Source organism: Rhinatrema bivittatum, chromosome 8, assembly GCF_901001135.1.
Source record: "Rhinatrema bivittatum chromosome 8, aRhiBiv1.1, whole genome shotgun sequence".
Lineage (NCBI taxonomy): Eukaryota > Metazoa > Chordata > Amphibia > Gymnophiona > Rhinatrematidae > Rhinatrema > Rhinatrema bivittatum.
The window spans coordinates 270,126,966-270,139,122 of NC_042622.1; the positions used below are offsets into that span (position 1 = coordinate 270,126,966).

The 12,157-nt window shown below is 46.2% G+C and overlaps 1 protein-coding gene across 1 annotated transcript in view; it reads left to right on the plus strand.

Moving 5' to 3' along the window:
- Window positions 1–12,157, plus strand: part of LOC115096370 — a 130,567-nt gene that overhangs the window by 1,436 nt on the left and 116,974 nt on the right. The gene's annotated exons all lie outside the window — the stretch shown is intronic.

A 12,157-nucleotide genomic window follows, 5' to 3' on the forward strand; every position in this document is an offset into this window, starting at 1 on the left:
CCTGATCCCTCCCGTGCTAGAGTGGACAGGCCTCTCTATCCTGCTCCCATCCCCTGATCCCTCCGTTCCTAGAGGTGGACAGGCTCTGTATCCCTGCCCCATCCCCTGATCCCTCCAGTGCTAGAGGTGACAGGCTCTCTATCCTGCTCCCATCCCCTGATCCCTCCAGTCCTAGAGGTGACAGGCTCTGTATCCCTGCTCCCATCCCCTGATCCCTCCAGTCCTAGAGGTGACAGGCTCTGAATCCCTGCACCCATCCCCTGATCCCTCCAGTCCTAGAAGTGACAGGCTCTGTATCCCTGCACCCATCCCCTGATCCCTCCAGTCCTAGAGGTGACAGGCTCTGTATCCCTGTGCCCATCCCCTGATCCCTCCAGTCCTAGAGGAGACAGACTCTGTATCCCTGCTCCCATCCCCTGATCCCTCCAGTCCTAGAGGTGACAGACTCTGTATCCCTGCTCCCATCCCCTGATCCCTCCAGTCCTAGAGGTGACAGGCTCTGTATCCCTGCTCCCATCCCCTGATCCCTCCAGTCCTAGAGGTGACAGACTCTGTATCCCTGCTCCCATCCCCTGATCCCTCCAGTCCTAGAGGTGACAGGCTCTGTATCCCTGCATCCATCCCCTGATCCCTCCAGTCCTAGAGGTGACAGGCTCTGTATCCCTGCTGCCATCCCCTGATCCCTCCAGTCCTAGAGGTGACAGGCTCTGTATCCCTGCACCCATCCCCTGCTCCCTCCAGTCCTAGAGGTGACAGGCTCTGTATCCCTGCACCCATCCCCTGATCCCTCCAGTCCTAGAGGTGACAGGCTCTGTATCTCTGTGCCCATCCCCTGATCCCTCCAGTCCTAGAGGTGACAGGCTCTGTATCCCTGCGCCCATCCCCTGATCCCTCCAGTCCTAGAGGTGACAGGCTCTGTATCCCTGCTCCCATCCCCTGATCCCTCCAGTCTTAGAGGTGACAGGCTCTGTATCCCTGCTCCCATCTCCTGATCCCTCCAGTCCTAGAGGTGACAGGCTCTGTATCCCTGCTCCCATCCCCTGATCCCTCCAGTCCTAGAGGTGACACCTCTGTATCCCTGCTCCCATCCCCTGATCTCTCCAGTCCTAGAGGTGACAGGCTCTGTATCCCTGCTCCCATCCCCTGATCCCTCCAGTCCTAGAGGTGACAGGCTCTGTATCCCTGCTCCCATCCCCTGATCCCTCCAGTCCTAGAGGTGACAGGCTCTGTATCCCTGCTCCCATCCCCTGATCCCTCCAGTCCTAGAGGTGACACCTCTGTATCCCTGCTCCCATCCCTGCTCCCTCCAGTCCTAGAGGTGACAGGCTCTGTATCCCTGCTCCCATCCCCTGATCCCTCCAGTCCTAGAGGTGACAGGCTCTGTATCCCTGCACCCATCCCCTGATCCCTCCAGTCCTAGAGGTGACAGGCTCTGTATCCCTGCTCCCATCCCCTGATCCCTCCAGTCCTAGAGGTGACAGGCTCAATACTGCATTCAATCCTTTAAGTGGCCCCTTGTGTTTATTTAGTCAGGTTTCATTTTCCTTTTGACTGAAGGCAAAGCTCAGATTACCAAGGGAATTTTTGTTACTGTGCAGCCAGCTACTCTGATTGCTAATTTATCATGTTTATCAGTCCCATTTATGAACCTTTTATGTCTATTAACTTACATTTGCTTATCCCTGCGGTTTGGACACGCTAATCCCTGAATTGGATCGGGGGTTATGAACGCACGTTCAGTCTGTAAATAACTAGAGATGCCTACCTCCCTATGTAACCATAGTTACTGACCTGCTGAGCTGTTGAATCAAATCGCCCTGTTAAGCCATTTGAATCAATTCCATTTCAATGTTCATCACTGCTAAAATGTAATTGTACTAACTGTTGATTTGCTAAACATAATTGTACTAACTGTTAAGAACTTAAGAAATTGCCATGCTGGGTCAGACCAAGGGTCCATCAAGCCCAGCATCCTGTTTCCAACAGAGGCCAAACCAGGCCACAAGAACCTGGCAATTACCCAAACACTAAGAAGATCCCATGCTACTGACGCAATTAATAAAAGTGGCTATTCCCTAAGTCAACTTGATTAATAGCCGTTAATGGACTTCTCCTCCAAGAACTTATCCAAACCTTTCTTGAACCCAGTACACTAACTGCACTAACCACATCCTCTAGCAACAAATTCCAGAGCTTTATTGTGCATTGAGTGAAAAACATTTTCTCCAATTAGTCTTAAATGTGCTACTTGCTAACTTCATGGAATGCCCCCTAGTCCTTCTATTATTCGAAAGTGTAAATAACCGAGTCACATCTACTCGTTCAAGACCTCTCATGATCTTAAAGACCTCTATCATATCCCCCTTCAGCCTTCTCTTCTCCAAGCTGAACAGCCCTAATCTCTTCAGCCTTTCCTCATAGGGGAGCTGTTCCATCCCCTTTATCATTTTGGTTGCCCTTCTCTGTACCTTCTCCATCGCAATTATATCTTTTTTGACATGTGGCGACCAGAATTGTACACAGTATTCAAGGTGCGGTCTCACCATGGAGCGATACAGAGGCATTATGACATTTTCCGTTCTATTAACCATTCCCTTCCTAATAATTCCTAACATTCTATTTGCTTTTTTGACTGCTGCAGCACACTGAGCCGACGATTATAAAGTATTATCCACTATGATGCCTAGATCTTTTTCCTGGGTGGTAGCTCCTAATATGGAACCTAACACCGTGTAACTACAGCAAGGGTTATTTTTCCCTATATGCAACACCTTGCACTTGTCCACATTAAATTTCATCTGCCATTTGGATGCCCAATCTTCCAATCTTGCAAGGTTCTCCTGTAATGTATCACAATCTGCTTGTGATTTAACTACTCTGAACAATTTTGTATCCTCCGCAAATTTGATAACCTCATACATCGTATTCCTTTCCAGATCATTTATATATATATTGCAAAGTACAGGTCCAAGTACAGATCCCTGAGGCACTCCACTGTTTACCCTTTTCCACTGAGAAAATTGACCATTTAATCCTACTCTCTGTTTCCTGTCTTTTAACCAGTTTGTAATCCACGAAAGGACATCGCCTCCTATCCCATGACTTTTTAGTTTTCTTAGATTGATTTGCCTCCGTTCCATGTAAAATAGTAAGACACGCTCATCCTACTATTTCTCCACGCCAACATGTAAACCGATGTGATGTACCCCAACGAATGTTGGTATACAAAAGCAAATAAATAAATAAATCTATATAATATCCTACACAGAGTAAGATGGTAAAATAATAAATTAAGACAAAGGGATACCAAAAGTCTTCCAATGATTAACCATCCTCAGTGGCCTCTCTGATAGCTCCTTGGGGGTGATTCAGAGTAAGGTAGAGATAATCACACTTTGTCAGGCCATATGAATTATTTCATTACCCCAAAAATAGCACCTAAGAGCTGTGCAGATCACCATAAATCCGTAATATAGTAAACGGTGGCAGATAAAGGCAAGCTGGTCCATCGAGTCTGTGATAACTGCCGCTCCAAGCAGATCATCCAATGCCTTCTGTGAAGGATAGTAACTGCCAGTCCTTGCAGGTTACCCCCATGCAGAAATGTTACACCCAAAGTTAACATAGGTTACCCCATTTTTCATTTCCTTTCTCTAGGGATCCACAATGATTATTCCATGCCCTCTTGAACTCTTTTACTGTTCTCACCTTCACAACCACTTCCTGGAGGGCAATCCATGCATCCACCACCTTCTCCGTGAAGAAACATTTCCAGATGTTGGTTCTGAGTCGTCTCCCCTGGAGTTTCATATTGTGACCTCTTGTACAGTTTCCAATGGAAAAGGTTTGGTGTTTGTGCATCATTAGGTCTGTATCATATCTACCCCTCCAGGCTAGACATATTTAGATACTTCTCTCCTCATAGGTTTTCCAACACACACCCCCACACCACTTTTGTCGCCCTTCTCTGGACCGCCTCCATCCTGTCTCTATCCTTTATGAGACACGGTCTCCAGAACTGAGCACATTACTCCAGGTGAAGCCTCACCAAGGACCCTGTACAAGGGCACTAGCGCCTCCTTTTTCCTGCTTTAACTACCACCTTGTCATATTCCTCTGCTGCCTTCCGATTGCCAGACACTATAAGTTTTGAGTCCTCCATGAGCTCCTTTCTCCTCCTCTCAGATAGATTTGTAGATGTAGCTAGAGTAATTTCCTGTGACCAGTCACTGCAAAAAGAGCGTCTTCCTCTAGAGTGATGCAAAACGGCATCGTTCTGATCTAAGAACGTGCCCCCTTCTTCTCTCAATTGCTGGGGGGTCGAGGTGGGGAATCGCTTCCCTGCAACAGTTCTGCAAAGTGTCCAAGGTGCAATACAGATGCAAACAAGAATAAAAAAATGACAATATTAATATCCTAAAAATTAGGGAAGCCCTTTCTTGCGTTCCTGCTTTCTACAACTTGGACTTGATTGAGGTGCAACATTGCACCTTTGGATCTGTTCCAGGGCACTTCTGTGGGTTTTTCCTAAGATCTCCATAATAGTCTTTAATATCTCAATCTCCTGTAATTACTTCCTCTTTTAGCCCTCCGCTATGAATCAGCACTAGTTTGAGTCAAGACTTCAGCACTAGCATGATTTTCACTCGATGCTAAGTCAGCTTTTTGTGGTCTCCAAATGGCTTTTTTTTTTTGGCACACAGCATGATTTGTAAACGTAGGGCATGTTGAGTACAATCTCAGTGTTGCAGATTTACTACTGGCACTCTCCTTAAAGCTTGCATTGTACCAAAGAGATCTTTTTCCCTGAGCTGGAAAGGTGTAACATCTGCAGGCAACATGTCAAGGGTTGCTTGGAAGTTCTTTTAGTCAGGCCTGTGATCCTTAATACAAGTGAGGATCTGTATCTTGTTGTCAGCATATAATAATACAGAATGGTCATTTGGTACCAACACTTCTGTTAGCAATGTTGTTCTGGTGTTTTTGTCCATTGCCACTATATCTGATTTTCTGGCAAAAAGCTTTGTATGTTACACAAGCAACAGGAAAAATGAAGGCAGATAAAGACCAAAAAGATCCTGCACAGCCAAGTGTCTAAGGCTGTAACCTCTGCTCCGTGAACGTTATCCCCATATCTTCTGCTTAGGGTTGAAACTGACACCCTCTCCAGATCTGTCGGGGGTCATAATCCCAGTGTTTCTGTGGTACCGGGATGTTGTAGTATTTATATAGTTTCCAGTGGATAAATTGTGGTATTTGTGCCTTTCCTAATATAAGCTTGTGCTTTCTCTTGAGGGTTAGTGTTTCCAGATGAGATAAGTAGGATTATTCATTTTTGTTTTATTCTAATGAGGTTAGGACTTTTCAGCTTGGAGAAGAGACGGCTGAGGGGGGATATGATAGAGGTGTTTAAAATCATGAGAGGTCTAGAACGGGTAGATGTGAATCGGTTATTTACTCTTTCAGATAGTAGAAGGACTAGGGGGCACTCCATGAAGTTAGCATGGGGCACATTTGTCCCTAGTACCTCCTTTTTAGCGCGACCCCCCTCATTTAAATATTTGATCGCGCAAACAGGAGAGGTGGCCGGGCTGCCACACTTTCCTACACTCTGGCTTCCTCTCTTGGCACTTGATGGTCTTCTGTCTCTCCACATGTAGTACAGAATCACTGAGTTTTTATGCTTTACCACTAAATCTGGCTTTCTTTTTATCTGTTGGTACAGGAATTTCCCTTATGATCACAACTTCTTCATTCTCTGTAATTCCATCAGGATTGTGATCCCAGTCTTCCCTGGTATCACAACTTTATAGTGTTTACATGGTCTCCAGTGACTAAGTCATGCTACTCTACTGTGTCCTTCAGTATACAGGTCTCATGACATCATCAGCGTGTCGCAGCCAGCCACAACATGGGAAGTGGTCTTCAGTTTTTGTTAATGCTGTGGACCCTTCAGCTGGCTCGAGAGCTGGTGTACCCACAGAGGGGAGGCCCTCTGTGATTCTCATAGCCGGGAGGTGGCGAATGACCAGGAGACCTGACAGGGGTTTCAACTATACCAGCCCTCGTTCCCCTTAGGTTGAACCCTTGGGTGCCAGGGCTAGCAGGACTTAGGTGAAGGTCTCCTGGTGGAGGAAGGTCCAGTAGGCAGTCTGAGTTCAAGGCTGGCAGAAGTCCAGAAGAACGAGGACAGTCCAGGGGTCGAGGTGGGCAGCAGCGGTGCAGCACGAGTAACCGGGCCAGAAGTCGGGGCAGGCAGAAGACAAGCAGGAGCCAGAGAACAAGCCAGAGGTCAGGACAGGCAGCAGACTGAGGATATCAGGCCGAGTCAGAACCAAGGAGACAACCAAAGGCAGGAAGCACGAGAAGGAGTGGGACCACAGGAGTAGGAACACCGGAACTGGAATTGGAACAAGCAGGAACGGAGGCTGGAACAGGCAGGAACAAGCAACTAGCTACTCTCAAGGAGCTGACCTGTTGCCAAGGCAAGAAATGGATGCAGGAAGTGGGTTTAAATAGCCCCAGCTGGTGATGTCAGAGTTGGGGGCCGGGCCGAGGTTTCCCGCCGCGGCTCCTTTAAAAGACTGGCTTGGCTGCACACACATGCCTAAGGGGGCGGAGCCCAGGATGAAGCCGACAGCATCTCCCTCGTGGAGAGGACACTGCGGCCAGGCCCTCTTACCCTTTGTTACCTAATCAAGCGTCTGGCTCCACTTCTCTCGCGGCAGTAGGCTGCCGGTTCCATCCTCGGGCCACCCCCAGTGCTCCTGATGCTACGACGAACTCCAGTGTCCACGGTGGGCCTCTCCGCGTGGCCCTTAGAGAGACGCCGCCATTCAGTGCCACGCCCCTCCCTAGGTGGCCATCTGAGCAGCTTCGCTGGTGCTAATGCCTATTATAGGGACACCCTCTGAAAGGACTGGTAGGACCCCTGGACAGGTCCAGTCAAGGGAACAAATATATTTTGGTCAGCCTTGACTATGCACCCAAGTATCCAGAGGCTGTCTCATTACGGAATATGAAGACTCACACAGTAGCTACCACCTTGATAAAAGTCTTCTCCTGGGTTGGGTCACTCAAGGAAATATTAACCAATCAAGGGACATTATGTTTCTACAAAGTGATGAAACAAGTTTGTGGCTTATTGCAAGTGAAAACCCTGCAAATCTCAGTCTATCATCCACAAACCAATGGGCTGATGGAGCGCTTTAACAAAGCCCTCAAACAAATGCTAAGTAAGTTTGTTATGGAAGATGGCTAGAATTGCGGTTTTCTCTTAATATTGTTTGCTATTTGAGACGTTCTCCCCATTCCAATTATTATATAGAAGACCTTAAAGGATCCTGGATGTAGTCTGAGAGACCTGGGAAAAGGAACCCAGCTCAGTATGGAATCTGGTTGACTATGTGATCAAGATGCAGGAATGACTAAGGAGAATAGGAGAAGCTGTTGTCAATGGCCTATAGAAGGTCAAGGCTACCCAAGCCCAGGAATATAACCAGCGCAGTGTCCAGGATCTTCCAGCCTGGAGACCGGGTCTTCATGTTACTACCATCTACAGAAAGTAATTTGTTGTCCTGCTGGCAAAGTCTATGTCACAGTTTCATTCTCCATGCAGTCTCCATGTGTCAAGTTCCACCTGCTTCTCTCCACCAGGGATCCTCAGTTAGCCTTCCTCCTAGCTCTGCCAGTTACCTCCTCCCTGGTCACACCATGCCTCAGCCTCGGCCCTGCTTAATGCCTCAGTGCCTCTTCATCGAGTCACCTTGGCTCCCTGACTTGTCCACCTTGTCCTTGCAATCCTGTCTTACCTTGCAGCCTACCCAGGCCTCCTGTCTTGCCTTGCCTTATTTATTTATTTATTTATTTGTAGCTTTTATATACTAACATTTGCTTAGTAACATCACATCGGTTTACAATTAACGTAACATCTAGCAATGGTGCTTTACAATGAACAATTGAACTGGTTAGAAATAATAACAATACTAGTTATACTAGCCTTGTGGCCTCTCTTGGCCTCTTGCCTTTTTCTCTGGCCTCTCAGGCCATCTTGCCTTGCTCTCTGACTTGCATTATGGCCTCTGGGCCTGCTAGGTTCTCCTAGCCAGCCTTGTGCCCTGTTGGGCTTTCATGTTTATTGTTGCCTGTTCAGTCTTGTCCTTGTCTAGTCCTGTCCTTGTTCTATCTTACGCTGCCCTGCCCAGCCCCTTGTCTGTTTCCCAGTCCTTGCCCTTATTCCTGGTCCAATCTGTGCCCTGTATCCAGCCCCAGCCTATGCCTGTATCCAGCCCCAGTCTGTAACCTGTATCCAGCCCTAGTCTATGCTCTGTATCTAGCCCCAGCCAATACCTTCTTCCAGTCCTCAGCCAGGAGCTGTATCCAGTCCTCAGCCAGTACTTGTTACCAGCTTCCAGCCTGCTTTACCTTGTCCCGCCAGCCTATGCTTGACCTCAGCTCCCAGCCTGTACTCAGCTTCCAGTCCGTACCCAGCTACCAGTCCATAACATGATGTTCCTCAGACAACAAGTCCTACCAGCCCCCAGATTCCAAGGTTTTAATCTACAGGGGAGGGGGTTGGTTAGGCAGAAGACCATCTTCAGCCCTGCCCTGCAGCCCTATACTGTCTTTGTGGGGGTGCACTGTGACTCCAGCTTTCCAGACCATGACAGTCTGTATAATGTATTGCAGATGATATTCTCCATGGATTACAACTGGACAAAAGGAAGAAGGTCCAGAACTTCCATGTGAACCTGCTGAAAAAGTGTGTTTATTTATTTACTTAATTTATTTAAAAATATTTATATAGCGTCTTAACAATAAATATTGACCAAAACAGTTTACAATAGGTAAAAAATAATAGAAATAATAAAAATAACACAGTTAAATATCATAATCCTTTGCATAAAAATAAATAACCAAGAAATTAAAATAATAGTAAAGATTAGAGAGAAATACAATCAAATCGTAATAAATAAATAATCTTGAAATGACTTGTAGCCTGATTCAAGAAGAAGACTGACTCAGATGTCTTGCAAGCCTCCAGTAACAGTCCCATTTGGGGACCAACTCTCTGCAACACAAAAAGCAGGCCTAGATACTCTGGTAACCCAGAATATGGATATCTTTTCTAATATGCCAAGAAAAATGTACCTAGTTTTCCATGCTTTATTAGCCCTTCAGGAATGGTAGTTAAGCAATGGCCCTACTGGATCCCAGAGACTAGGTGGCATGTGGTAGAGGTCAAGGTGAAGGAGATGCTCCATATATAATAGTGACTCATCCTTGCCTATTGTACTGGTGCCCAAAATAGATGGGAGCATCCAATTCTGTATCGATTTCTGCAAAGTCAATGAGGCCTCGAAACTAGATGCCTATCCATACTGGGTCAGACCAAGGGTCCCTCAAGCCCAGCATCTTGTTTCCAACAGTGGCTAATCCAGGCCATAAGAACCTGGCAAGTACCCACACACTAAGGGGTGGATTTTAAAAGGGTTACGCGCGTAACCCTTAAAAAAAAAACCTGCGCGCGCCGAGCCTATTTTGCATAGGCTCAGCGGCGCGCGCAAGCCCTGGGACGCACGTATGTCCCAGGGCTTGCAAAAAGGGGCGGGGCGTGGGTGGTCTGGGGCAGTCAGAGGGGCGGGGCGGGGCCTGAGCCTCCAGTCACAGCGGCCATTTGCCGCTGTGCCCGGGATCGCGGGCCGGCCGTTGGCTGGCGCGCGTAACTTCTTCAACAAAGGTAAGGGGGGGTTCTAGGTAGGGCTGGGGGCGGGTTAGATAGGGGAATGGAGGGGTAGGTGCGGGGGGGGGGGGCAGAAGGAGGCAGGCTGCCCAGCTCGACGCACGCAAGTTGCACAATTGTGCACCCCCTTGCGCGTGCCGACTCTGGATTTTATAACATGCGCGCGCGGCTGCGCGCGCATGTTATAAAATTGGGTGTAGATTTGTTTGCGCTGGGTTGCGCGAACAAATCTGCGCCCGTGCGCAGGTTTTAAAATCTGCCCCTAAGTCTATTCCATGCTACTGATGCCAGTAATAGCAGTGGCTATTTTCTAAGTCAACTTATTTAATAGCAGTTAATGGACTTCTCCTCCTCCAAGAACTTATCCAATCCTTTTTTAAACACAGCTATACTAACTGCACTAACCACATCCTCTGGCAACAAATTCCAGAGTTTAATTGTGCATTGAGTAAAAAAGAACTTTCTCCAATTAGTTTTAAATGTGCCTTGATAGGCTGCAAAAAGGATGAGGATGTATTCATACCAGGGATATGGATCATTCCTATTGATATGCCCTCTGAATTCAAATGTCTGCAATATCCAGTGTAGGTGGATAAAGTGATGGCAATAGCCAGAAAGAGGCTTGGCTGCATATAGAGAGAAATGGTCAGTGGAAAAAGGGAGGTGATATTGCCCCTTTATAGGTCTCTGGTAAGAACTCATTTAGAATACTGTGCACCTTCAAAAGGTTATAAACTGGTTGAACTACAAGGTAGCTACTAAAATGATCAGTGGTCTTTGTTCTAAAGCATATGAGTATAGACTTAGAGATATACACATGTATAACCTAGAGGAAAGGCAAGATAGGGGAGATATGATAGAGATATTTAAATATCTCAAAGGTTTCCATACACAGGAGGCTAGCCTCTTTCAAAGGAAAACAGGCTCTAGAACAGTGATGGCGAATATTCCAGTCCTCAAGTGCCACAAATAGGCTAGGTTTTCAGGATATCTACAATGAATATGCATGAGAAAGGTTTGCATGTACGGCCCCCAATGTATGCAAATCTATCTCATGCATATTCATTGTGGTTATCCTGAAAATCTGAACTGTTTGTGGCACTTGAGGACTGGAGTTTGCCATCACCGCTCTAGAACAAGGGGTCATGAGATGAGGGTGAAAGGGGGTAGACTCAGAAGTAGTCTGAGGAAATATTTCTTTAAAGAGAGAATGCTAAATGCATGGAATGGCCTCCCAATGGAGGTGGTGGACATGAAGACGGTATCTGAATTCAAGAAAGCATGGGATAAATACAGGGGATCTCTGAGGGAATGATGGGAATTGGAAGGCTAGATAAATTTGATGGATGGACAGACTAGATGGACCAAATGATCTTTTTCTGCAGTCATGTTTCTATGTTACTATCTTGCATTGCGATGTCCATTAGTACAGTTCAAGGGCAAGATAGAAGGTAGATATTAGCCTAGAGACTCCTTGCTTTTCTCAAGAGTTAGAATTAGAAAACATTTACATCTATTTACCCCAATTGCAAAAACAAAAAGCATTGTATATCCCATTTCTTTGCAATAAAAATCTGATCTAATATATATTTTACGAAGTATGTTTTTCATTTTGTTTGACATCTTTCTAATATGTAAACACTTACTCAGTGGTCCTTGGGGCTCACCTAGCCTGACTGGTTAGATGTGTCCCGAGGACAGGGTTGAGAAGCACTGCCTTGGATATTGGATTTCCTGAGTAATACCAGGTAACTCATCTAGTACTTAATCATTTTATATTTGCCTTCTCTAGTATGGGTGATGTTATCTTCCTCAGGGGAAACTACCTGGACTTAGGACTGTTGAATTAGTTAAAGGTCATAAAACACAGTTGACAAATGTTAGCAATGATTTCCATATACCATGCAAAAATAGAAGCAGTCAAAATCCAATTAATAATAGTAAAATGAAGGCATGAAACACTTATATATGAAGGGGGAATTGGATTCAAACAGCAACCAGTGAGGGCCTTGACTTTTATGTTGTGGGAAACTGATAAGCATGGGGTAACCTACACGGCACAGCAGATACTACCATAAGCTTACTGGGTAGACTGGATGGATCATTTGGTCCTTTTCTGCCGTCATTTTTATGTTTCTATGTGTCAGAAAGCCGGGCAAACATGTAAGACCACCTAAATGGTGGTAGCCCGGACCTCTCTATCATTCACCCACATATAAATATATCATTTGTAATGTTAACTATATTAACGTCTCTTTTAGGACACCTATAGGCAAACGCTCAGAAAAATGGACATGATATAAGAGGCACAAAATCCCCAACATCAGCTGTCGTTTTGAATTCTCCTGCATCAGGGGGACTCTTCTTAAGCAGAAATGTCCTCTTCCCAGTCAATCATTCTATCCAGATCCATCG